The 14,190-nt window shown below is 35.8% G+C and overlaps 5 non-coding genes across 5 annotated transcripts; all 5 read right to left on the bottom strand.

Annotated features, from left to right (window-relative positions):
* Nucleotides 1-163: 163 nt before the first annotated feature.
* Nucleotides 164-246, bottom strand: TRNAL-CAG (transfer RNA leucine (anticodon CAG)). Its single transcript has one exon. It is a non-coding gene; the product is annotated as a tRNA-Leu (tRNA).
* A 995-nt stretch (nt 247-1,241) lies between these two features.
* On the bottom strand, nt 1,242-1,314 carry TRNAF-GAA (transfer RNA phenylalanine (anticodon GAA)). Its single transcript has one exon. It is a non-coding gene; the product is annotated as a tRNA-Phe (tRNA).
* An 855-nt stretch (nt 1,315-2,169) lies between these two features.
* Nucleotides 2,170-2,252, bottom strand: TRNAL-CAG (transfer RNA leucine (anticodon CAG)). The gene has a single exon. It is a non-coding gene; the product is annotated as a tRNA-Leu (tRNA).
* Nucleotides 2,253-7,228: 4,976 nt separating this feature from the next.
* Nucleotides 7,229-7,301, bottom strand: TRNAF-GAA (transfer RNA phenylalanine (anticodon GAA)). The gene has a single exon. It is a non-coding gene; the product is annotated as a tRNA-Phe (tRNA).
* Nucleotides 7,302-8,156: 855 nt separating this feature from the next.
* On the bottom strand, nt 8,157-8,239 carry TRNAL-CAG (transfer RNA leucine (anticodon CAG)). The gene has a single exon. It is a non-coding gene; the product is annotated as a tRNA-Leu (tRNA).
* Between the last annotated feature and the right edge of the window lie 5,951 nt (nt 8,240-14,190).

Genomic DNA, 14,190 nt, shown 5'->3' with positions numbered 1-14,190 from the left:
CACAAAAAAACCTGTTTGATGTTCCTAGAGTTCTTTTTTGAGAGGACAAATTCAGATTCACTCCAAAGACTCTCAGGAAATTTTTCAAAACCACATTACTAAGTTTTGTTTGACCTCATCTAATCAATAAATGAAGATAAAGTTTTTTGAAATTAAATGTTGATGTCAGAAGTGGGATTTGAACCCACGCCTCCAGGGAAGACTGCAACCTGAAAGCAGCGCCTTAGACCGCTCGGCCATCCTGACTTCGATATGCAATTGGAACTTAACTCCTTCCATGCTAGTCAGCAGAAATGTTACCATCCCTTGTGATTAAAAACTTGTCACACCACCCCAAAAAAGTCAATAAATAACATTTTTTATATGCGTACTTTTCGTCTGCATTAATTTTTAAACCTCCATTTATTTTGTTTGGATATTAGAAATGTTAGATTTCTCACAAATGCGGTGATGCACCACATTTCTTCAGAAGCTACTGTTTGGCCACACAGCAGGGCTTTGAAAGGAAGAGCCCTATTTGGGTTTTGCAATGCAGATTTTGCAGGAATACCTTGCAGATGAAATTTGCAGAGTACCAAAACAGCAGAAAACCTCCCAAAGTGACCACATTTTAGAAATTATTTTGCACAATGAGTTAATCAACACCTGCAATTACTATTGTCAGCCTATAGGTGTTTTCACTCTGAACCATCCAGCATTGCAAGTATGCCAGTTTAGTGCCCAGCTTTTGCTTGCAGAGACAAGCAACCCATACATTTTTAAGTGGGCTCTACTCACTGGAGCAATGTCAAATATGTAGATGCTTTGTCTCACCATTAAAGTAGAAACCTCCTATATTTCAAATTAAAGATGACGGACCTGTGTGGAGCTTGTGTTTTTTGCCTTTTTGACTTTGTCCACAGCATATTTTTTAAGGACATTTGTCTCAGTAATGCCTCAGTGTTTCAAAGTCAAACAAGCTGACTATAATCATTCAGCTAGTGTCTGATAAGTGCTGTCTGTTTCAGCTATCAGGTTACCTTTTAATCCTCTTACAGCTAAGTCAATCTGAAATAAAACAAAATAGAGGAAAAATTACTAAAAAACATTCATGTGTTCAAAAGGAAAAAGTTACCGTTTCTCAAATTTTTTACATTTTGTTTTCTGTAGATAGTTAAGATTTTTAGGCCTTTTGATCATGATCAGTCCATGTGCTTTGTTTAATATCTCCTTAAAATGTAAACGGTGAAGAAAAAGCATTTTGCCGAAACCCGGGATTGGACCAGGGACCTTTAGATCTTCAGTCTAACGCTCTCCCAACTGAGCTATTTCGGCCATATTTATACATTTTCTGGGGGGTTTGACACTCTGCAAATGTCAAGTGTCACACCTGGAGGGATATATTATAATTTTTCATTTGACTGTTTTTTGAAGCATGATTTCTATTTGAAACGCCTTCCATTTTGCTGTACATATTTAATAACATTCATTAACTATTTGTGAATGAGTAGAAAAAGACAGCAATTTTGCCATTGAATTTTTACATTTTCAGTTTGTCTCCATGCACCAGTATAATTCTGACCCTGTGCTTCTAGAATAGGTCATGGTCGCACATAAAACACAATTTGCATGCATAATGTTACATCAAGTTTTATTTTTTATGAGATGCAAACAATTGGAGCAAAAAAGAGACAAAAATTTAGAGAAAATATTTTATTGATTGTTAAAAGTGAGACCATTTGTCCCAAAATGTGCTGAAACATGTCAGAAGGACATGGGCATTTCACATTTTTTAAACTATGATTACCTACTTGTTAAGTTTTTGTTAATTAAGTATCGTTATGGTCTATTGATGTATGAGGTGAAAACTATGAAAGTAGACTTACCAGCAAATCCGTTTCTAGATATATATCATGACAGCACTGTAGAAGGTTGATTCCCTACCCTAATAGGGACAGAGAACACAAAGAGTTCCTCATTGACTGTCCAAAGGATTTTTCTAGTGCCAAAAGAACAACAGACATATGCACAAAAAAACCTGTTTGATGTTCCTAGAGTTCTTTTTTGAGAGGACAAATTCAGATTCACTCCAAAGACTCTCAGGAAATTTTTCAAAACCACATTACTAAGTTTTGTTTGACCTCATCTAATCAATAAATGAAGATAAAGTTTTTTGAAATTAAATGTTGATGTCAGAAGTGGGATTTGAACCCACGCCTCCAGGGAAGACTGCAACCTGAAAGCAGCGCCTTAGACCGCTCGGCCATCCTGACTTCGATATGCAATTGGAACTTAACTCCTTCCATGCTAGTCAGCAGAAATGTTACCATCCCTTGTGATTAAAAACTTGTCACACCACCCCAAAAAAGTCAATAAATAACATTTTTTATATGCGTACTTTTCGTCTGCATTAATTTTTAAACCTCCATTTATTTTGTTTGGATATTAGAAATGTTAGATTTCTCACAAATGCGGTGATGCACCACATTTCTTCAGAAGCTACTGTTTGGCCACACAGCAGGGCTTTGAAAGGAAGAGCCCTATTTGGGTTTTGCAATGCAGATTTTGCAGGAATACCTTGCAGATGAAATTTGCAGAGTACCAAAACAGCAGAAAACCTCCCAAAGTGACCACATTTTAGAAATTATTTTGCACAATGAGTTAATCAACACCTGCAATTACTATTGTCAGCCTATAGGTGTTTTCACTCTGAACCATCCAGCATTGCAAGTATGCCAGTTTAGTGCCCAGCTTTTGCTTGCAGAGACAAGCAACCCATACATTTTTAAGTGGGCTCTACTCACTGGAGCAATGTCAAATATGTAGATGCTTTGTCTCACCATTAAAGTAGAAACCTCCTATATTTCAAATTAAAGATGACGGACCTGTGTGGAGCTTGTGTTTTTTGCCTTTTTGACTTTGTCCACAGCATATTTTTTAAGGACATTTGTCTCAGTAATGCCTCAGTGTTTCAAAGTCAAACAAGCTGACTATAATCATTCAGCTAGTGTCTGATAAGTGCTGTCTGTTTCAGCTATCAGGTTACCTTTTAATCCTCTTACAGCTAAGTCAATCTGAAATAAAACAAAATAGAGGAAAAATTACTAAAAAACATTCATGTGTTCAAAAGGAAAAAGTTACCGTTTCTCAAATTTTTAACATTTTGTTTTCTGTAGATAGTTAAGATTTTTAGGCCTTTTGATCATGATCAGTCCATGTGCTTTGTTTAATATCTCCTTAAAATGTAAACGGTGAAGAAAAAGCATTTTGCCGAAACCCGGGACCTTTAGATCTTCAGTCTAACGCTCTCCCAACTGAGCTATTTCGGCCATATCTATACATTTTTTGGGGGGTTTGACACTCTGCAAATGTCAAGTGTCACACCTGGAGGGATATATTATAATTTTTCATTTGACTGTTTTTTGAAGCATGATTTCTATTTGAAACGCCTTCCATTTTGCTGTACATATTTAATAACATTCATTAACTATTTGTGAATGAGTAGAAAAAGACAGCAATTTTGCCATTGAATTTTTACATTTTCAGTTTGTCTCCATGCACCAGTATAATTCTGACCCTGTGCTTCTAGAATAGGTCATGGTCGCCATAAAACACAATTTGCATGCATAATGTTACATCAAGTTTTATTTTTTATGAGATGCAAACAATTGGAGCAAAAAAGAGACAAAAATTTAGAGAAAATATTTTATTGATTGTTAAAAGTGAGACCATTTGTCCCAAAATGTGCTGAAACATGTCAGAAGGACATGGGCATTTCACATTTTTTAAACTATGATTACCTACTTGTTAAGTTTTTGTTTATTAAGTATCGTTATGGTCTATTGATGTATGAGGTGAAAACTATGAAAGTAGACTTACCAGCAAATCCGTTTCTAGATATATTTCATGACAGCACTGTAGAAGGTTGATTCCCTAACCTAATAGGGACAGAGAACACAAAGAGGTAAAATAGTCCCTCCTCATTGACTGTCCAAAGGATTTTTCTAGTGCCAAAAGAACAACAGACATATGCACAAAAAATCTGTTTGATGTTCCTAGAGTTCTTTTTTGAGAGGACAAATTCAGATTCACTCCAAAGACTCTCAGGAAATTTTTCAAAACCACATTACTAAGTTTTGTTTGACCTCATCTAATCAATAAATGAAGATAAAGTTCCTTGAAATTAAATGTTGATGTCAGAAGTGGGATTTGAACCCACTCCTCCAGCGGAGACACGCAGCGCCTTAGACCGCTCGGCCATCCTGACTTCGATATGCAATTGGAACTTAACTCCTTCCATGCTAGTCAGCAGAAATGTTACCATTCCTTGTGATTAAAAACTTGTCACACCACCCCAAAAAAGTCAATAAATAACATTTTTTATATGCGTACTTTTCGTCTGCATTAATTTTTAAACCTCCATTTATTTTGTTTGGATATTAGAAATGTTAGATTTCTCACAAATGCGGTGATGCACCACATTTCTTCAGAAACTTCTGTTTGGCCACACAGCAGGGCTTTGAAAGGAAGAGCCCTATTTGGGTTTTGCAATGCAGATTTTGCAGGAATACCTTGCAGATGAAATTTGCAGAGTACCAAAACAGCAGAAAACCTCCCAAAGTGACCACATTTTAGAAATAATTTTGCACAATGAGTTAATCAACACCTGCAATTACTATTGTCAGCCTATAGGTGTTTTCACTCTGAACCATCCAGCATTGCAAGTATGCCAGTTTAGTGCCCAGCTTTTGCTTGCAGAGACAAGCAACCCATACATTTTTAAGTGGGCTCTACTCACTGGAGCAATATCAAATATGTAGATGCTTTGTCTCACCATTAAAGTAGAAACCTCCTATATTTCAAATTAAAGATGACGGACCTGTGTGGAGCTTGTGTTTTTTGCCTTTTTGACTTTGTCCACAGCATATTTTTTAAGGACATTTGTCTCAGTAATGCCTCAGTGTTTCAAAGTCAAACAAGCTGACTATAATCATTCAGCTAGTGTCTGATAAGTGCTGTCTGTTTCAGCTATCAGGTTACCTTTTAATCCTCTTACAGCTAAGTCAATCTGAAATAAAACAAAATAGAGGAAAAATTACTAAAAAACATTCATGTGTTCAAAAGGAAAAAGTTACCGTTTCTCAAATTTTTAACATTTTGTTTTCTGTAGATAGTTAAGATTTTTAGGCCTTTTGATCATGATCAGTCCATGTGCTTTGTTTAATATCTCCTTAAAATGTAAACGGTGAAGAAAAAGCATTTTGCCGAAACACGGGATCTTTAGATCTTCAGTCTAACGCTCTCCCAACTGAGCTATTTCGGCCATATCTATACATTTTCTGGGGGGTTTGACACTCTACAAATGTCAAGTGTCACACCTGGAGGGATATATTATAATTTTTCATTTGACTGTTTTTTGAAGCATGATTTCTATTTGAAACGCCTTCCATTTTGCTGTACATATTTAATAACATTCATTAACTATTTGTGAATGAGTAGAAAAAGACAGCAATTTTGCCATTGAATTTTTACATTTTCAGTTTGTCTCCATGCACCAGTATAATTCTGACCCTGTGCTTCTAGAATAGGTCATGGTCGCACATAAAACACAATTTGCATGCATAATGTTACATCAAGTTTTATTTTTTATGAGATGCAAACAATTGGAGCAAAAAAGAGACAAAAATTTAGAGAAAATATTTTATTGATTGTTAAAAGTGAGACCATTTGTCCCAAAATGTGCTGAAACATGTCAGAAGGACATGGGCATTTCACATTTTTTAAACTATGATTACCTACTTGTTAAGTTTTTGTTAATTAAGTATCGTTATGGTCTATTGATGTATGAGGTGAAAACTATGAAAGTAGACTTACCAGCAAATCCGTTTCTAGATATATTTCATGACAGCACTGTAGAAGGTTGATTCCCTACCCTAATAGGGACAGAGAACACAAAGAGGTGAAATAGTCCCTCCTCATTGACTGTCCAAAGGATTTTTCTAGTGCCAAAAGAACAACAGACATATGCACAAAAAAACCTGTTTGATGTTCCTAGAGTTCTTTTTTGAGAGGACAAATTCAGATTCACTCCAAAGACTCTCAGGAAATTTTTCAAAACCACATTACTAAGTTTTGTTTGACCTCATCTAATCAATAAATGAAGATAAAGTTTCTTGAAAATAAATGTTGATGTCAGAAGTCCAGGGACGACTGCGACCTGAACGCAGCGCCTTAGACCGCTCGGCCATCCTGACTTCGATATGCAATTGGAACTTAACTCCTTCCATGCTAGTCAGCAGAAATGTTACCATCCCTTGTGATTAAAAACTTGTCACACCACCCCAAAAAAGTCAATAAATAACATTTTTTATATGCGTACTTTTCGTCTGCATTAATTTTTAAACCTCCATTTATTTTGTTTGGATATTAGAAATGTTAGATTTCTCACAAATGCGGTGATGCACCACATTTCTTCAGAAACTACTGTTTGGCCACACAGCAGGGCTTTGAAAGGAAGAGCCCTATTTGGGTTTTGCAATGCAGATTTTGCAGGAATACCTTGCAGATGAAATTTGCAGAGTACCAAAACAGCAGAAAACCTCCCAAAGTGACCACATTTTAGAAATTATTTTGCACAATGAGTTAATCAACACCTGCAATTACTATTGTCAGCCTATAGGTGTTTTCACTCTGAACCATCCAGCATTGCAAGTATGCCAGTTTAGTGCCCAGCTTTTGCTTGCAGAGACAAGCAACCCATACATTTTTAAGTGGGCTCTACTCACTGGAGCAATGTCAAATATGTAGATGCTTTGTCTCACCATTAAAGTAGAAACCTCCTATATTTCAAATTAAAGATGACGGACCTGTGTGGAGCTTGTGTTTTTTGCCTTTTTGACTTTGTCCACAGCATATTTTTTAAGGACATTTGTCTCAGTAATGCCTCAGTGTTTCAAAGTCAAACAAGCTGACTATAATCATTCAGCTAGTGTCTGATAAGTGCTGTCTGTTTCAGCTATCAGGTTACCTTTTAATCCTCTTACAGCTAAGTCAATCTGAAATAAAACAAAATAGAGGAAAAATTACTAAAAAACATTCATGTGTTCAAAAGGAAAAAGTTACCGTTTCTCAAATTTTTTACATTTTGTTTTCTGTAGATAGTTAAGATTTTTAGGCCTTTTGATCATGATCAGTCCATGTGCTTTGTTTAATATCTCCTTAAAATGTAAACGGTGAAGAAAAAGCATTTTGCCGAAACCCGGGATTGGACCAGGGACCTTTAGATCTTCAGTCTAACGCTCTCCCAACTGAGCTATTTCGGCCATATTTATACATTTTCTGGGGGGTTTGACACTCTGCAAATGTCAAGTGTCACACCTGGAGGGATATATTATAATTTTTCATTTGACTGTTTTTTGAAGCATGATTTCTATTTGAAACGCCTTCCATTTTGCTGTACATATTTAATAACATTCATTAACTATTTGTGAATGAGTAGAAAAAGACAGCAATTTTGCCATTGAATTTTTACATTTTCAGTTTGTCTCCATGCACCAGTATAATTCTGACCCTGTGCTTCTAGAATAGGTCATGGTCGCACATAAAACACAATTTGCATGCATAATGTTACATCAAGTTTTATTTTTTATGAGATGCAAACAATTGGAGCAAAAAAGAGACAAAAATTTAGAGAAAATATTTTATTGATTGTTAAAAGTGAGACCATTTGTCCCAAAATGTGCTGAAACATGTCAGAAGGACATGGGCATTTCACATTTTTTAAACTATGATTACCTACTTGTTAAGTTTTTGTTAATTAAGTATCGTTATGGTCTATTGATGTATGAGGTGAAAACTATGAAAGTAGACTTACCAGCAAATCCGTTTCTAGATATATATCATGACAGCACTGTAGAAGGTTGATTCCCTACCCTAATAGGGACAGAGAACACAAAGAGTTCCTCATTGACTGTCCAAAGGATTTTTCTAGTGCCAAAAGAACAACAGACATATGCACAAAAAAACCTGTTTGATGTTCCTAGAGTTCTTTTTTGAGAGGACAAATTCAGATTCACTCCAAAGACTCTCAGGAAATTTTTCAAAACCACATTACTAAGTTTTGTTTGACCTCATCTAATCAATAAATGAAGATAAAGTTTTTTGAAATTAAATGTTGATGTCAGAAGTGGGATTTGAACCCACGCCTCCAGGGAAGACTGCAACCTGAAAGCAGCGCCTTAGACCGCTCGGCCATCCTGACTTCGATATGCAATTGGAACTTAACTCCTTCCATGCTAGTCAGCAGAAATGTTACCATCCCTTGTGATTAAAAACTTGTCACACCACCCCAAAAAAGTCAATAAATAACATTTTTTATATGCGTACTTTTCGTCTGCATTAATTTTTAAACCTCCATTTATTTTGTTTGGATATTAGAAATGTTAGATTTCTCACAAATGCGGTGATGCACCACATTTCTTCAGAAGCTACTGTTTGGCCACACAGCAGGGCTTTGAAAGGAAGAGCCCTATTTGGGTTTTGCAATGCAGATTTTGCAGGAATACCTTGCAGATGAAATTTGCAGAGTACCAAAACAGCAGAAAACCTCCCAAAGTGACCACATTTTAGAAATTATTTTGCACAATGAGTTAATCAACACCTGCAATTACTATTGTCAGCCTATAGGTGTTTTCACTCTGAACCATCCAGCATTGCAAGTATGCCAGTTTAGTGCCCAGCTTTTGCTTGCAGAGACAAGCAACCCATACATTTTTAAGTGGGCTCTACTCACTGGAGCAATGTCAAATATGTAGATGCTTTGTCTCACCATTAAAGTAGAAACCTCCTATATTTCAAATTAAAGATGACGGACCTGTGTGGAGCTTGTGTTTTTTGCCTTTTTGACTTTGTCCACAGCATATTTTTTAAGGACATTTGTCTCAGTAATGCCTCAGTGTTTCAAAGTCAAACAAGCTGACTATAATCATTCAGCTAGTGTCTGATAAGTGCTGTCTGTTTCAGCTATCAGGTTACCTTTTAATCCTCTTACAGCTAAGTCAATCTGAAATAAAACAAAATAGAGGAAAAATTACTAAAAAACATTCATGTGTTCAAAAGGAAAAAGTTACCGTTTCTCAAATTTTTAACATTTTGTTTTCTGTAGATAGTTAAGATTTTTAGGCCTTTTGATCATGATCAGTCCATGTGCTTTGTTTAATATCTCCTTAAAATGTAAACGGTGAAGAAAAAGCATTTTGCCGAAACCCGGGACCTTTAGATCTTCAGTCTAACGCTCTCCCAACTGAGCTATTTCGGCCATATCTATACATTTTTTGGGGGGTTTGACACTCTGCAAATGTCAAGTGTCACACCTGGAGGGATATATTATAATTTTTCATTTGACTGTTTTTTGAAGCATGATTTCTATTTGAAACGCCTTCCATTTTGCTGTACATATTTAATAACATTCATTAACTATTTGTGAATGAGTAGAAAAAGACAGCAATTTTGCCATTGAATTTTTACATTTTCAGTTTGTCTCCATGCACCAGTATAATTCTGACCCTGTGCTTCTAGAATAGGTCATGGTCGCCATAAAACACAATTTGCATGCATAATGTTACATCAAGTTTTATTTTTTATGAGATGCAAACAATTGGAGCAAAAAAGAGACAAAAATTTAGAGAAAATATTTTATTGATTGTTAAAAGTGAGACCATTTGTCCCAAAATGTGCTGAAACATGTCAGAAGGACATGGGCATTTCACATTTTTTAAACTATGATTACCTACTTGTTAAGTTTTTGTTTATTAAGTATCGTTATGGTCTATTGATGTATGAGGTGAAAACTATGAAAGTAGACTTACCAGCAAATCCGTTTCTAGATATATTTCATGACAGCACTGTAGAAGGTTGATTCCCTAACCTAATAGGGACAGAGAACACAAAGAGGTAAAATAGTCCCTCCTCATTGACTGTCCAAAGGATTTTTCTAGTGCCAAAAGAACAACAGACATATGCACAAAAAATCTGTTTGATGTTCCTAGAGTTCTTTTTTGAGAGGACAAATTCAGATTCACTCCAAAGACTCTCAGGAAATTTTTCAAAACCACATTACTAAGTTTTGTTTGACCTCATCTAATCAATAAATGAAGATAAAGTTCCTTGAAATTAAATGTTGATGTCAGAAGTGGGATTTGAACCCACTCCTCCAGCGGAGACACGCAGCGCCTTAGACCGCTCGGCCATCCTGACTTCGATATGCAATTGGAACTTAACTCCTTCCATGCTAGTCAGCAGAAATGTTACCATTCCTTGTGATTAAAAACTTGTCACACCACCCCAAAAAAGTCAATAAATAACATTTTTTATATGCGTACTTTTCGTCTGCATTAATTTTTAAACCTCCATTTATTTTGTTTGGATATTAGAAATGTTAGATTTCTCACAAATGCGGTGATGCACCACATTTCTTCAGAAACTTCTGTTTGGCCACACAGCAGGGCTTTGAAAGGAAGAGCCCTATTTGGGTTTTGCAATGCAGATTTTGCAGGAATACCTTGCAGATGAAATTTGCAGAGTACCAAAACAGCAGAAAACCTCCCAAAGTGACCACATTTTAGAAATAATTTTGCACAATGAGTTAATCAACACCTGCAATTACTATTGTCAGCCTATAGGTGTTTTCACTCTGAACCATCCAGCATTGCAAGTATGCCAGTTTAGTGCCCAGCTTTTGCTTGCAGAGACAAGCAACCCATACATTTTTAAGTGGGCTCTACTCACTGGAGCAATATCAAATATGTAGATGCTTTGTCTCACCATTAAAGTAGAAACCTCCTATATTTCAAATTAAAGATGACGGACCTGTGTGGAGCTTGTGTTTTTTGCCTTTTTGACTTTGTCCACAGCATATTTTTTAAGGACATTTGTCTCAGTAATGCCTCAGTGTTTCAAAGTCAAACAAGCTGACTATAATCATTCAGCTAGTGTCTGATAAGTGCTGTCTGTTTCAGCTATCAGGTTACCTTTTAATCCTCTTACAGCTAAGTCAATCTGAAATAAAACAAAATAGAGGAAAAATTACTAAAAAACATTCATGTGTTCAAAAGGAAAAAGTTACCGTTTCTCAAATTTTTAACATTTTGTTTTCTGTAGATAGTTAAGATTTTTAGGCCTTTTGATCATGATCAGTCCATGTGCTTTGTTTAATATCTCCTTAAAATGTAAACGGTGAAGAAAAAGCATTTTGCCGAAACACGGGATCTTTAGATCTTCAGTCTAACGCTCTCCCAACTGAGCTATTTCGGCCATATCTATACATTTTCTGGGGGGTTTGACACTCTACAAATGTCAAGTGTCACACCTGGAGGGATATATTATAATTTTTCATTTGACTGTTTTTTGAAGCATGATTTCTATTTGAAACGCCTTCCATTTTGCTGTACATATTTAATAACATTCATTAACTATTTGTGAATGAGTAGAAAAAGACAGCAATTTTGCCATTGAATTTTTACATTTTCAGTTTGTCTCCATGCACCAGTATAATTCTGACCCTGTGCTTCTAGAATAGGTCATGGTCGCACATAAAACACAATTTGCATGCATAATGTTACATCAAGTTTTATTTTTTATGAGATGCAAACAATTGGAGCAAAAAAGAGACAAAAATTTAGAGAAAATATTTTATTGATTGTTAAAAGTGAGACCATTTGTCCCAAAATGTGCTGAAACATGTCAGAAGGACATGGGCATTTCACATTTTTTAAACTATGATTACCTACTTGTTAAGTTTTTGTTAATTAAGTATCGTTATGGTCTATTGATGTATGAGGTGAAAACTATGAAAGTAGACTTACCAGCAAATCCGTTTCTAGATATATTTCATGACAGCACTGTAGAAGGTTGATTCCCTACCCTAATAGGGACAGAGAACACAAAGAGGTGAAATAGTCCCTCCTCATTGACTGTCCAAAGGATTTTTCTAGTGCCAAAAGAACAACAGACATATGCACAAAAAAACCTGTTTGATGTTCCTAGAGTTCTTTTTTGAGAGGACAAATTCAGATTCACTCCAAAGACTCTCAGGAAATTTTTCAAAACCACATTACTAAGTTTTGTTTGACCTCATCTAATCAATAAATGAAGATAAAGTTTCATGAAAATAAATGTTGATGTCAGAAGTCCAGGGACGACTGCGACCTGAACGCAGCGCCTTAGACCGCTCGGCCATCCTGACTTCGATATGCAATTGGAACTTAACTCCTTCCATGCTAGTCAGCAGAAATGTTACCATCCCTTGTGATTAAAAACTTGTCACACCACCCCAAAAAAGTCAATAAATAACATTTTTTATATGCGTACTTTTCGTCTGCATTAATTTTTAAACCTCCATTTATTTTGTTTGGATATTAGAAATGTTAGATTTCTCACAAATGCGGTGATGCACCACATTTCTTCAGAAACTACTGTTTGGCCACACAGCAGGGCTTTGAAAGGAAGAGCCCTATTTGGGTTTTGCAATGCAGATTTTGCAGGAATACCTTGCAGATGAAATTTGCAGAGTACCAAAACAGCAGAAAACCTCCCAAAGTGACCACATTTTAGAAATTATTTTGCACAATGAGTTAATCAACACCTGCAATTACTATTGTCAGCCTATAGGTGTTTTCACTCTGAACCATCCAGCATTGCAAGTATGCCAGTTTAGTGCCCAGCTTTTGCTTGCAGAGACAAGCAACCCATACATTTTTAAGTGGGCTCTACTCACTGGAGCAATGTCAAATATGTAGATGCTTTGTCTCACCATTAAAGTAGAAACCTCCTATATTTCAAATTAAAGATGACGGACCTGTGTGGAGCTTGTGTTTTTTGCCTTTTTGACTTTGTCCACAGCATATTTTTTAAGGACATTTGTCTCAGTAATGCCTCAGTGTTTCAAAGTCAAACAAGCTGACTATAATCATTCAGCTAGTGTCTGATAAGTGCTGTCTGTTTCAGCTATCAGGTTACCTTTTAATCCTCTTACAGCTAAGTCAATCTGAAATAAAACAAAATAGAGGAAAAATTACTAAAAAACATTCATGTGTTCAAAAGGAAAAAGTTACCGTTTCTCAAATTTTTAACATTTTGTTTTCTGTAGATAGTTAAGATTTTTAGGCCTTTTGATCATGATCAGTCCATGTGCTTTGTTTAATATCTCCTTAAAATGTAAACGGTGAAGAAAAAGCATTTTGCCGAAACACGGGATTGGACCAGGGACCTTTAGATATTCAGTCTAACGCTCTCCCAACTGAGCTATTTCGGCCATATCTATACATTTTCTGGGGGGTTTGACACTCTGCAAATGTCAAGTGTCACACCTGGAGGGATATATTATAATTTTTCATTTGACTGTTTTTTGAAGCATGATTTCTATTTGAAACGCCTTCCATTTTGCTGTACATATTTAATAACATTCATTAACTATTTGTGAATGAGTAGAAAAAGACAGCAATTTTGCCATTGAATTTTTACATTTTCAGTTTGTCTCCATGCACCAGTATAATTCTGACCCTGTGCTTCTAGAATAGGTCATGGTCGCACATAAAACACAATTTGCATGCATAATGTTACATCAAGTTTTATTTTTTATGAGATGCAAACAATTGGAGCAAAAAAGAGACAAAAATTTAGAGAAAATATTTTATTGATTGTTAAAAGTGAGACCATTTGTCCCAAAATGTGCTGAAACATGTCAGAATGACATGGGCATTTCACATTTTTTAAACTATGATTACCTACTTGTTAAGTTTTTGTTAATTAAGTATCGTTATGGTCTATTGATGTATGAGGTGAAAACTATGAAAGTAGACTTACCAGCAAATCCGTTTCTAGATATATTTCATGACAGCACTGTAGAAGGTTGATTCCCTACCCTAATAGGGACAGAGAACACAAAGAGGTGAAATAGTCCCTCCTCATTGACTGTCCAAAGGATTTTTCTAGTGCCAAAAGAACAACAGACATATGCACAAAAAAACCTGTTTGATGTTCCTAGAGTTCTTTTTTGAGAGGACAAATTCAGATTCACTCCAAAGACTCTCAGGAAATTTTTCAAAACCACATTACTAAGTTTTGTTTGACCTCATCTAATCAATAAATGAAGATAAAGTTTCTTGAAATTAAATGTTGATGTCAGAAGTGGGATTTGAACCCACGCCTCCAGGG

This window comes from Dendrobates tinctorius, unplaced genomic scaffold, assembly GCF_039654945.1.
Source record: "Dendrobates tinctorius isolate UK_male_01 unplaced genomic scaffold, ASM3965494v1 ptg000300l, whole genome shotgun sequence".
NCBI classification, from domain to species: domain Eukaryota; kingdom Metazoa; phylum Chordata; class Amphibia; order Anura; family Dendrobatidae; genus Dendrobates; species Dendrobates tinctorius.
The sequence above is the reverse complement of the archived record's forward strand: the minus strand, read 5'-3'. Positions and strand labels throughout refer to the sequence as shown.